Below are 11,368 nucleotides of genomic sequence, written 5' to 3'. Positions count from 1 at the left end.
ATCACACACCCTTCTCTAGGCCCTAGCCTTGAGCTCTGTTTATCAGTCAATGGAGATCATTCTTATTGTAAAGGTCACAGGTCACAAGTTCTACTGTGTTTCTATATGTTGGAAAAGTAAAGCATGAAGTCAGTCCCTGGAAGTCTTAACCCAGTGCCCACAAAGATGGCACTGTCCCGAGTTTCATTCTTCACCTCTCCCAAACACCACCCCACCCTAGTCATAAGGCTTTTGGAGGTCCCCAACTACCAATCTCTTTTCACACACACACACACACACACACACACACACACACACACACACACACAGAGAGAGAGAGAGAGAGAGAGAGAGAGAGAGAGAGAGAGAGAATAATTTTTAAAAGTGATTAGTTTTTCTTCTGCCACTTGTTTTTTTTTTTTGTTGTTATGAACTGATTGGACCATTAGCTCAGGCTTCTTATTTACTAACTCTTATAACTTACATTAGCCCATTTTTCTTTTCCATGTTAGCCACGTGGCTCAGTACCTTTTTCAGTGAGACAGTCATATCTTACTTGCTCTGTGTCTGGATCACGACTGTAGACTGCAGAATCCTCTTCCCAGAATTCTCCTGTTCTCATTGCCCTGCCTCTACTTCCTGCCTGGCTTCCAGACAATCAGCATTTTATTAAACAAGTACAAGAAACAAATATTTACAGGGTAAAACCATTGTCCCACAACAATTCCTGCTCCTCCCCGTTTTAAGAATAAGAACTCTGAATCTAATATCCTTTGTTTACCTTTTTTTCTGACCATTATCCATAACAAGTTGTAACCAACATTCTAAACAAAGGAAAATACCCATAGTTCATTTTTTGGGAATGTAGTCATAGTTTTCCAGGCTACTTCCTGCTGAATTGGGGCACTGATAATCTTATGGGGACCTAAAGAAAATTTAGAATTATGATCAAATTGTGACTGGAGTATCCTGTGAGCCTTGATCATCTCAGGCAGCAATCTTGAGGCTGTTCTGGATGTAGAACTCAGATATCTGGGCCATCTGCTCCTATCAGAGATTTCTTAGGGGGCTTTCCTTGATCAAATCTTATTTTTCTTAGCCCAGAATAAATCCATACCCTCTCATTTTCTATGGAAATAAAAGCAAAACCTCTTCTCCAAAGTAACATATCTTTTGACTTCAATTTTGAAGTCAAGACAGTTACAAAATATGTTTTATTAATCCAGCAGCCTTTATATTCAAATGTCTTTTAGCAGTTGTTTCTCTTTCCTCAGCTGTCAAGCAATTAAAAAATATAATAATATAGAGTATCCAGACTCTCTGTGTATTTTTCACTTTTATGTGACTTTATTATTTTAACCTCCATTTTTTTATTTTTATTTTTAATTTTTGGCATTTTGAGACAGGGTTTCTCTGTGTATCTTTGACTGTCCTGGAATTCCCTCTGTAGACCAGGCTGTCATTGAACTCACAAAGATCTGTCTGTCTCTGCCTCCCAAGTGCTGGAATTAAAGATGTGTGTCACCACAGAGATCCGTCTGTCTCCTCCTAAGTATTGAGATTTAAGAAAGGTGTGTGCCACCATACCCAACTACTCTCTTTTTTCTTCTTTTAAGGACTTTATGCTTTTTTTTTCCTCCCAAGCCTACATATATTTTTAACACACAGCAAACCATTTAGAGGTTTTCTTCATCTTTGAATCTATCTTTACTGTATATCGCTCTTTTTCTGACCACATGAGTCTTTAATTTGCTAAGCAATATGGCTAGGATTAAAGCCCTGGCTTTGATGGCTGGTTCCAGCCTTTTTTTTTTTTTTTTTTTTTTTAGCTTTCTGAGATTCCAGCTTCATGGTGGAGGTACTGGCCACAGCCATGTTTATTGCCACAACTCTATGGTGTTTCAAGGTCCCTGCCACCACCAAAAAGCATGTGCTCAGCTTTTCATCAACACCATTTAAGTGCTTCGTAGCAGGACCTCTTTAAAAGAGCTGCAAGGTTTTGCAGCTAAAGCTGATTCAGGAAGCTTCTCTTAAATGAGAGTGCTTGCTTGCCTCTAGAAAGCAGAGCAGACTTGAGAAAGTGCTGCTACCAAGAAGCTATGCTTAACACTGTTGTTTTGTGTCTAGAATTACTTCCCAAGCTCTCTCGGGTTTTCTGTGGATGCTGAGTGCTGTGAAGAACAGAGACACCGCTGGGAAGTGGAGATGGCGAGGAGCCTCTGGCCTTACAGACCTGTTTTGCAGCCCTTCTGAGGGTCTGCCTCATGCACATGCTTCTACCACATCCTTGTAGTGTGCCACCCTTTGTTTTCCTATATTTTTGTCATCTGAGCAAACACCTTAAGGAAGGAAGGAATTATTTGGTTCATAGTTTTAGCCCATCATGGTGGAGAGAACAGGGCATACTATAGCAGCTTATACCATGGTAGCCAGGAGAGAGAGGGAGGAAAGAAGTGGGAGAGGAAGAGGGGAAGGGAGAGGAAAAGAGAATAAATCTGTATTAGAATGCCAGTGGTAGGTTGATAGATGCTAGTTGGCTTTCTCCTACCCCTGGCTTAGTCAACACTGGCCCCAGCCTATGGGATGGCACAGCTCACATTCAGTGTGGCTATCCCCTTTCTGGAAACATCCTTGCAGATACAAACCTTGAAGTTGGTTTTACTAATCAAATTTTACCATCTTACAAGCCCACACTCATTTTCTGTGGCTTGCAACCATTGAGTCCTAACTCATGATTGGGGAAAAGGAGTCACCAGGTCAGGTGGCAGGAGCAGCCTAGATATGGCAGGGAGGCTAATGTGGGCATTAACGCCAGGCATTTGTTTGGGGGGCACCCGATGTATGCTAGACACGAATAAGTGTTTTATGTTCACCAACTTTAAAAATCTCTACATCCCTAAGAGGCAGATGTTATTATCTCATCTCAGAAAAAGAAGCTGAGGTTCAAAGAAAAGAGACAGCTCCCTCTGCACAATAAACAGCAGAGATGAGACTCAACCCAAATCGGTGTGGGTTGAAAAATCTATTATCTTCCAATGCTGCCACACTATTTTTCTCCATGCACTGGAAGAGCGAAGAAAATGTAGACCCTGTCAGGCTGTTGGTATTGTCTGTAGTTGGCACGTGGACAGCCAACCCAGCTCAAGGCTGGAGGGTCTGCTGGGTCAGAGTTGCCCGTGGAAGTTGTCCAGTACCCTGGAGAGCTCCCACCGACTGCAAGTCCCCTTGGTTTCATAGGCTTGAGCCTACCTGGCAGCTCAGCCTCCATCAGGACCATCAGAATGCGGGCTGCTGTTCACTGGCATAGACAGTGACCTCTCATCCCTGCGTGGGTCTCCTAGGTCATCCTCCCCACTCCATCCTAACGCACTCTACGTTTCGTCTACATCAGCTCTTGGGAGGGGATGCTGACTTAGGGTGCCCGTGTTGTCGTAGCCAGAGAGTTGAAAATAACTTAATCTCTTTCTAGCCAGTTCACCTTTTTCATAGATGAAGAGACCGGCAACTGTGATCTGTTAATCATGCCAAGCCTCCTTCAGCAATGTAAAACCAAACTGACCGCTTTGCATAATAAAAGGTTAAAATTATGAGCCGTTGAGGGAACAAATAACGCTTGATCATTCAGGCTCGTAATGTGTGACTGGCATCTTTGCACTTTCTTTCCCCCTTTGCTCCGTCATCAAAGTCTGCCCTCTACCACAGCTGTTTATCTTTAATCCATATTTCCCCAAAATAGATATTCATAATTTTCCTACAGCGTCTCTGGCAGCACCTTCTACCTCGACCAAGAGCAACAGTATTTCCTTGACTGTGTGCATTTGGGGTTTCCTTTGACATATAGATGGATCTTTTGCTTGGTGTCTAAGCTGTTTCTTTGTGGGTAGCGTTGGCTGGCTCAGGCTTCCTTAATACGTTCTTCATGACTGCGTTTTGATGACATTAATGAAATCATTCTGAATATCAGTGGGCAGATAATGAGTCTCGAGGTAGGGATGGGGCGAGGGCCCAGATGGAGGAGGCGCAGGGTGATGAGAAGGGCAGTGAGTGATGTTGGTTTTCAGCTCCAGAAGAAAGGTGATGGTAGAACTTTCAACCCCTAAGGCCCGCCTTTTCTCCCTCCATATGGAGAGATGTGGTAGAGAGCACCCCGGAGTTTGGCAGTTCTGACTCCTCCTGGGTGGGCAGGTTCCGTGCTGTGTCTATGCTCTGGAAGAGAAGTTAGCTGGGGTTTTCCTTTTTGAACTTGGAGAGATCCTGAGGCAGGATGCTGATGGGTTTTGAACATATGTATCTATGGACTCTTTACTGCCCTTGTGACTGGCCCTACCCCCTATGGTCTCCCTCCCTAGTACCCTACTTCTATACTGATGGAGCAGCTGGCAGCCCTCTAACTCTCCCTTCCCATCCTGGGCTCCCATCTATACTTCAGCTATTGTCTGGGTCTGAGAAGGGCAGAGGAAGCTCCACTGATCTGCTCCCCGAGTTTATGGGTCACCAGAAGGTGTCTTTTCCAGGCTGAACCAACAGTTGAGGAGTTCTTAATGGGAATTCATCTGAGGGGAGACAGAACAGTGCAGGATACCACACACGGTTGTGCAGAACATGCACAACACAGGCTGGGAAAGCAGGTCCTGCTTGTTGCTGCTATGATCCGCAATGATTTACAATGTTGTTTCAACTGCTGGTGTGGATTGGGGGATATCTCTGCATCTCACTTGGAGTAAATCTCACTCTGTCCATCGTACTGAGCTCCAGCAATGTGAGTCTCCAAAACTAAGACAGATGCTGACAGGGTAGCTGGATTCTCTGAAATCAGTCATGTGACTGCTTGGGCGTCAGTTGGTCATCTGTGGACCATGATGGCCATAAAGTCTGGTGACCTTATATACCAGATGTCAGAGTGCAGGCATGGAAATGATGCTCTTTTGCTTCGAAAGCTGGAATTTGAGGTTGTTTAAAAACTCTGATCCTATAATATATACAGGACTGCACAAGCAGAGCCAGATACCCCCATTCCCGTCCACCCCGCAAATAGTAGTTCCGTTTCATCCCTCTAGACATTCCAGAGCTTTGGACTAACAGTCTGCTCTTCAGAAGTGCCATTCAATAGCCGTGGCCCGGTCCTGCCCCTCTGGCTCTTCCCGCAGGAAAACAAGCAGGCAGGCATAGCCGGAGGTAGGAGTGTGAGACCAGGGTCAGCGAGGCAGCTGCAGAAAGCACTGGCTGAACCATTTGTGCAGCTATGACTGCGGGCAATGGATGACCCAACTGAGCAGCCAGTCAGAGTCCCTCAGGGAGGTCACTGGGAGGCCAGGAGCTGTGGCTGCCTTGCCAGGACACAGAGAGTACCTCTTCTCAGCTCATCCATAGGAAGGCTGGAAGAGGTGGTCACAGAAGGTCTGAGTGACTCAGATAGCTGATTTGGGGCAGTTCACCTTCCAACATAGCCTGCCTGGGGAGGGGACGGCTCACAGGTGGGTCTGTGTCTACCTTGGTCTTGTCACTGGAGCCTGAAGCCCCCAGACCACCCCTAGATGGCTTGGATGGAGGAAAATACATTCCTTTCCCATCTGGGAATAGAGCATTTCCCCAGCCCAGCTCTGCGGCCCAGCTCCTGACAGCTGCTCTCCCAGCTGGACTACACAAAGGTGCCAGAGCAGCAGAAGCACTCAGGCAATTGATTTTGCAGAGGCTCTGAGGTTGTGTGTGTTTTCTCATCCCCTGGAGAAACTGTTCCCCAGAGCCAACAGCTCAGGGAGTGCGAAGTTGATAAAAAATAGATTGCAGTCAGAGCAGCAGAAATAGGAAGAGGGACAGGGGTCTCGGGGCCTTCCCAAAAATCCAGCCATGGGTTCTACCTGGGGAGGGGCCTTAATGGCCCTCTGAATGCCAGTTTTGGAGTATGTCCTCACTTGCGGGAGGAAATGGGGCTTACAGCGGGATGAGGGTCGACAGCATCACTTAGTGATTGTAAGTGAACCACACTTGGCCAGGTACAGCAGGAACTGAGTTTGCTATTCCCAGGTGATCACCGTACCCTTTGCTGAGAGCTAGCTGTGCACCAGAACTGACCATTGTTGCTTCACATAGTTCTCAGAGCACAAGTCTGTGAATTATGCTGTTATAGTTAGTTCAGGCTGCTGTAACAAAACACTGTAGACGGGGTGGGGTAATAAACACAGAAATGGTATCTCAGTTTTGGAGTAGAAAGTTCAAGACAGGAATGTTCTGTATGGTCAGGTTCTGGTTGGGGCGTTCTTCAAGCAGCAAACCTTGGATTTCCATTGCACTTTCACGCATGAGAGGGAGGGAGGAAGGAAGGGAAAGAGGGAGGGAGGGAGGAAAGGCGAGAGAGATATGCACACACCCTCTGGGGTCCCTTTCATAACAGGCCAACAATCGCACTCCTAAGGTCTCCATCCTCAAGACCTTCACACCTCTTGAAGACTCCACTCCTGGGGCCACCACATAAGGGTTTCAATGTGAATTTTGGTGCATTGCACACCAGGCAGGAAGGAGCTGAAGCAGGAGCTTGCCTGAAGCCACCCAGCTGGTCTGTAGCCATGCCAAGTCCTAGATGAGGTCTCTTCAACCATTAAGGCGCACGCTTAACCAATGTGTGGGCAGCGGGCCTTTGTGGAGCTTTTATCTACATCGCCAGACTAGGGGACCTCCCAGCAAAGATATAGGGGTGTGGAGAACAGTGGTGGGTGGCCGTGCGTTGGCAGGTCCTCAGTACCTGAGATGCACAACACAAGAGAAAATGAGGGTATGGGTCTGGCACACGTGTCAGGAGTGTCAAGGGCCTGGGAAGTTGGGGGAGCTCTGAGCAAGTGGCCTTTGTCTGGGTGTCTGGCAGAAGTGGAGAACAGGTGACGTAATAGGCAGGCAATTGGCCCAGAGAGGGATGTCTGAGATGCTTGAAAGTTTTTTTCAAAGCTTTTAGAAACTTGTATAGACTAGAACCAGGGCCTGCCCATGATGCTCTCTGGGGAGGGGATGGGGCCAGGCTTCACAAGCTCCTTGAGTGTCTCTGAGTCAGGTGATCATAAACCACACTACAGGAATCTTCAGCCCAGGAGACTTGAAGAGTGCAGGACAGGCCCCATCTCAGAGAAAATGGGACAGGAAGGAAGGTAGCTCATGCTGGAGCTTGGGTACCAGGACACAGAGAAGGGCCAGCTGCTATCAGAACAGAGCCTGGTTCACCAGAGGAACTCCCAACGTGTAGAGTGAGGTCTCCTGGTCTTTATAGGACTTGCTGTTCCCTTAGAATAAATCCAGCTCCCTTCATGTCTTGAAGGTCCCCAGCCTCTTTGTCTACATGGCTCTCTGGAGCTCCATGCTTCTACCTCTAAGCATCTGAACACACTGCCCTGTTTACTCTGAGAAGCTGGCTATCTATGTTGGCAGCCACTTTCCTCCCAGTCCTAAGGGATGAATCTAGGCTTAGATGCCTCTCTGAAATGATGCCCCTCCCCGCTGTCCCCAAACACTGTCCACTGCAGTTGTGCTTTCTCACCGCCATCCCAGGATATCTTGCGTCACAGGGCTCCTGGGTACCATCAACTTTCTGAGGTTGGGAAGGACCCAGTAGTCAATCTTGCATAACTGTACATCCCTACATCCTATTGCTTTATCATTGTATTAGTGGTGTGTGAGTGTATGTGAGCCAGAGTGTGAGGGTATGTGTGAGGTGCATGTATGAGTAGTATGTGTATGTGTGCGTGTATGGTTTGTGTGTACAGTATATCTGTGAGTGTGTGGTGTGTGTATGTGCATGTGTACAGTATATCTGTGAATGTGAGTGTGTACAGTGTGTGAGTGTGTGCGGTATATGTGTGTGTGTGAGACTGTGTGTGTGGTGTGTGTGTATGATGTATGTGTGTACGGTATGTGTATATGTGTGTGAGTGTAAGTGTGTGTGAGTGTGTGTGAGTGTGTGTATGTGTGATCAACAAGGCTGCAGATATCTCTTTGGTGACTTTTGAAATGCTTTAGCATTAATTTAGTGTCCTGGCATGGGGAAGCGGGAGGAATCCTATTCCTTCCAGCTTTGGTGTCCAGGGATGTGTGTGTTCTTGCTCACTCTTCACAAGGTACAATAAACGTGGACGGCATCTGCCAACAACCCTTCCTTAAGGCTTTGCTCCAAATGCCACGTTCCTAAGAAGACCTTCCCAACTACCTCCTGCCTCAGCTGGCCGAGTGTGGTTGGTCTCTCTGTACGTGCCGCACCTTCACGTGACTCCGAGATGCTGCCTCAGTCATGCCAAGGCAGAGTTCCGTGTTTGTGGAATTGCTGTGCGTGTCTGGACGCATCTACATGCCTTTTCCAATGAGAGGAGCTTTACTCAAGTCCTCTTAACTAGTGAGGAATGAAAAAAGTGGTGCTCCAGCCGATGAACAGACGGTGCTCCACCCGATGAACAGTGGTGCTCAGTGATGTTCAGCCTCTTCTCTGTGGGAGCTCCATTCTCACTCCTGAAGACTTTGCTGTGCACGGCCTGCCAGACCCACGCATCCTGCATCACTGATTACTGTCCCTGTGCCCATGGCCTCAGATCAGACTGCCCTGCAGTGTCCAGCTCAGCACTGCTTGGGTCACTCCAGCCCTTTGACTAGTCCCTGTGAGTGGGAAGGGACAGACTGACAATCCCTTCATCTGCGGCACATGCAACAGTTACGTAGGAGGGAGGGAGAGGACGAGCTGCTGGAAGAGTCGTGGGGGAAAGGAGCCAGGAAGTTGGAAATGATAGACATTTTCCCAGGATCTTATAATTGCTTCTATTTAGAGTGTCCACTACTTATGATTCCATTGTAGAGTTGAAATGAGGAGAATGCGTCATAGTTTTAAGGATGAAGCAGGACGGGAAAGATGGCTCAGCAGTTAAGAGCACTTGTTGCTCTTGCAAAGAAAGAACCAGATTGATTTCAACACCAAGGTCAGGCTGCCTGCAACTGTCTGTAACTCCAGCTCCAGGGGTTCTGACACCCTCTTCTGGCCTCCTTGGACACCTGCACATGGATGTATACATCTGCACACATGCATGCATGTGAACACACACGCACATGCACACACATGTATCTAAAACAAATCTTTAAAAAGGCACGGACATAGTTCAGAGAGGTAAAGTTAACTTGTCTAAGCCACTTAGTGAGTAGGCAGCTGGCTCAGAACTCAAATGATGTAGCTATGTTACTCTGCAAGGTCCAACTCTGACCCATCATTTCCTGGTAAGAGAGATGATCTATTGCTAGATGTAAGTTAATAATATCGCATGTTCTCGCTTTGGAATTGTATTAGTCAGGGCAGTCTGGGTTAGGAGACAGTGACAAACAGCTCCCAAGTCTCAGTGACTTCAAATTATGATTTTCTTTCTTGATCTATGGACACGGACATTACAAGTCAGCAAGAGAGCTGTGCTCATCACAAGAGCTGCGAGAGATGAGTGGATGGAATAGCTACTATTTCTAGTGCTGCCTGTCACTCTCTGTCCCAGTTAGGATTTCTGTTGCTGTGATGAAACACTTGCCTGAAGAAATTTGGGGACGAGAGGGCTTATTCAAGTTATACTTCTATATCCATCACTGAAGTAAGTCAAGACAGGAACAAAAGCAGGACAGGGTTCTGGAGGCTGGAACTGATGCAGAGGCCATGGAAGGGTGTTGCTTACCGGCTTGCTCCCCATGGTTTGCGCAGACTGCATTCTTATAGAACCCAGGACCACCAGCCCAGGAATGGTACGACCTGCGATGGGCTGGGCCCTCCCCCAAGGCCTCCCCCATCAATCACTCATTAAGAAAATCATAGCTGGATCTTGTGAAAGCATTTTCTCAATTGAGGTTCCCACCTTCCAGATAACTCTAGCTGGTGTTGAGTTGACACACAGCTAGTCACTGCAGTGCCAGGGTTGGGAGAGGAGCGATCAAGGTTGGGACGAAGTTTTCAGTCACAACTTTTAGGCCAGAGTGGCTACTGAGCCTCAGCTAAGCATGGGGCCTCCAAAGAATACAAATATGCCCTGGGACCTGTGATGATTAAAACCAGGGAGCTTCAAAAAACGCTAATGAATTTAAAAATAATTTTGTATATAAAGTGTTTTTAATACAATAATTTTATTTTATATCAGAGTGTTATTAAAAAGTATATTATAAAGTTTATTTTAATCCTTTTTTATATCCATAATGTATGAAGAGGAATTTGGGCATTTTCCTCATTAAGTGTGTGATAAATGTTGTTTACTTTGCTCTAAGTTAATTATGAAAAAGGTGATTTGTTGACAAATCTAATTTGATATATTATGTTTTATTTGAGGACCAAAAGTATTTTAAAATTCAGATTGTAACTATAAGTTACAGCATTAAAAAAACACCTCCTTCCAAAACCTCAGATTTAAAGCTATTGAAGATTTTATGTTTTGAAAAATCACCTCATCTTTTAAAAATGTAAAGCATTTTCTTCTATTGAATATTGAGATTAAAAGAAACTCTTGTAACTGCTGTTTGCCAGCATGTCTTAAAAACATTAGGGGGGTGGATCATCTTTATTCTTAATAAACAACAACACAAAGGCTAAATTGGCTCTAATTGCCACCGTATTTTCTCTTTGCAGCACTGCTTTATGGAGTGCTAGGAAAAATCTAATATTATTCTGTGTTTTATTTTCCTTGTGAAACTGATATTATATTCTGCCTCAGTGTGCCTTATGCTTCTTGTCTTAAGCCAATGGTCCATAGTAGATGTAAATTAAACTGTGTATGACCAAGTGCAAGAAGAATGTAACCCTGGATGATGGTGAAATCCACAGATGGTTCTCCTTCAGCAGAACAATATGCCAATGGGCTGGAGACCGAGGAGTCGCTCTGCCAGGCTGACCTGATCGTCCTCACTGGCCGGCAAGTGCCACTTGGATGCCTCCTGCTCGCTTGCTCCCTTCTGTTTGAAGCAGTAACCATTTCACTACTGATTTAGCAAGAGCTGGAACTACATTGTCATGGCCTTGCAGATCACAAGCACGTTGTGGGGAAATGTTCCCAGGATCCCATCAGAGCCTGGTGCACAGCTGAGATATGATAATCTCTGGGAGCTGCAGCTTCCTGGCTCTAGCTCAGGGTATTTTATAAAAGCTTTGCTGTTTGCTGGTGGTGCATAATCTGTGATTTGCATAATACCGGAGGTGGGGTCAAGCTAAATAATTTTTAAAAGGAGGAACAATCGAGGGCCCCTTCTTGAGCATATTCGGCTTCCTGGTTTAGTCGACTGCATTGCCCAGGCTTAGGCTGTGTCTACACAACCCAAGGGGTATGGGGAGGGTGGGACCGATAGGCAAAAGGACCAGGCAGCTGGAAAGGAAGGCAGATGTCCCTTAGCCAGCATGTGAACTCCC

This window comes from Microtus oregoni, unplaced genomic scaffold (genome assembly GCF_018167655.1).
Source record: "Microtus oregoni isolate MIOR12 unplaced genomic scaffold, Mior012 000012F_ref0000307, whole genome shotgun sequence".
Lineage (NCBI taxonomy): Eukaryota > Metazoa > Chordata > Mammalia > Rodentia > Cricetidae > Microtus > Microtus oregoni.
Note: the sequence above shows the minus strand (reverse complement) of the source record.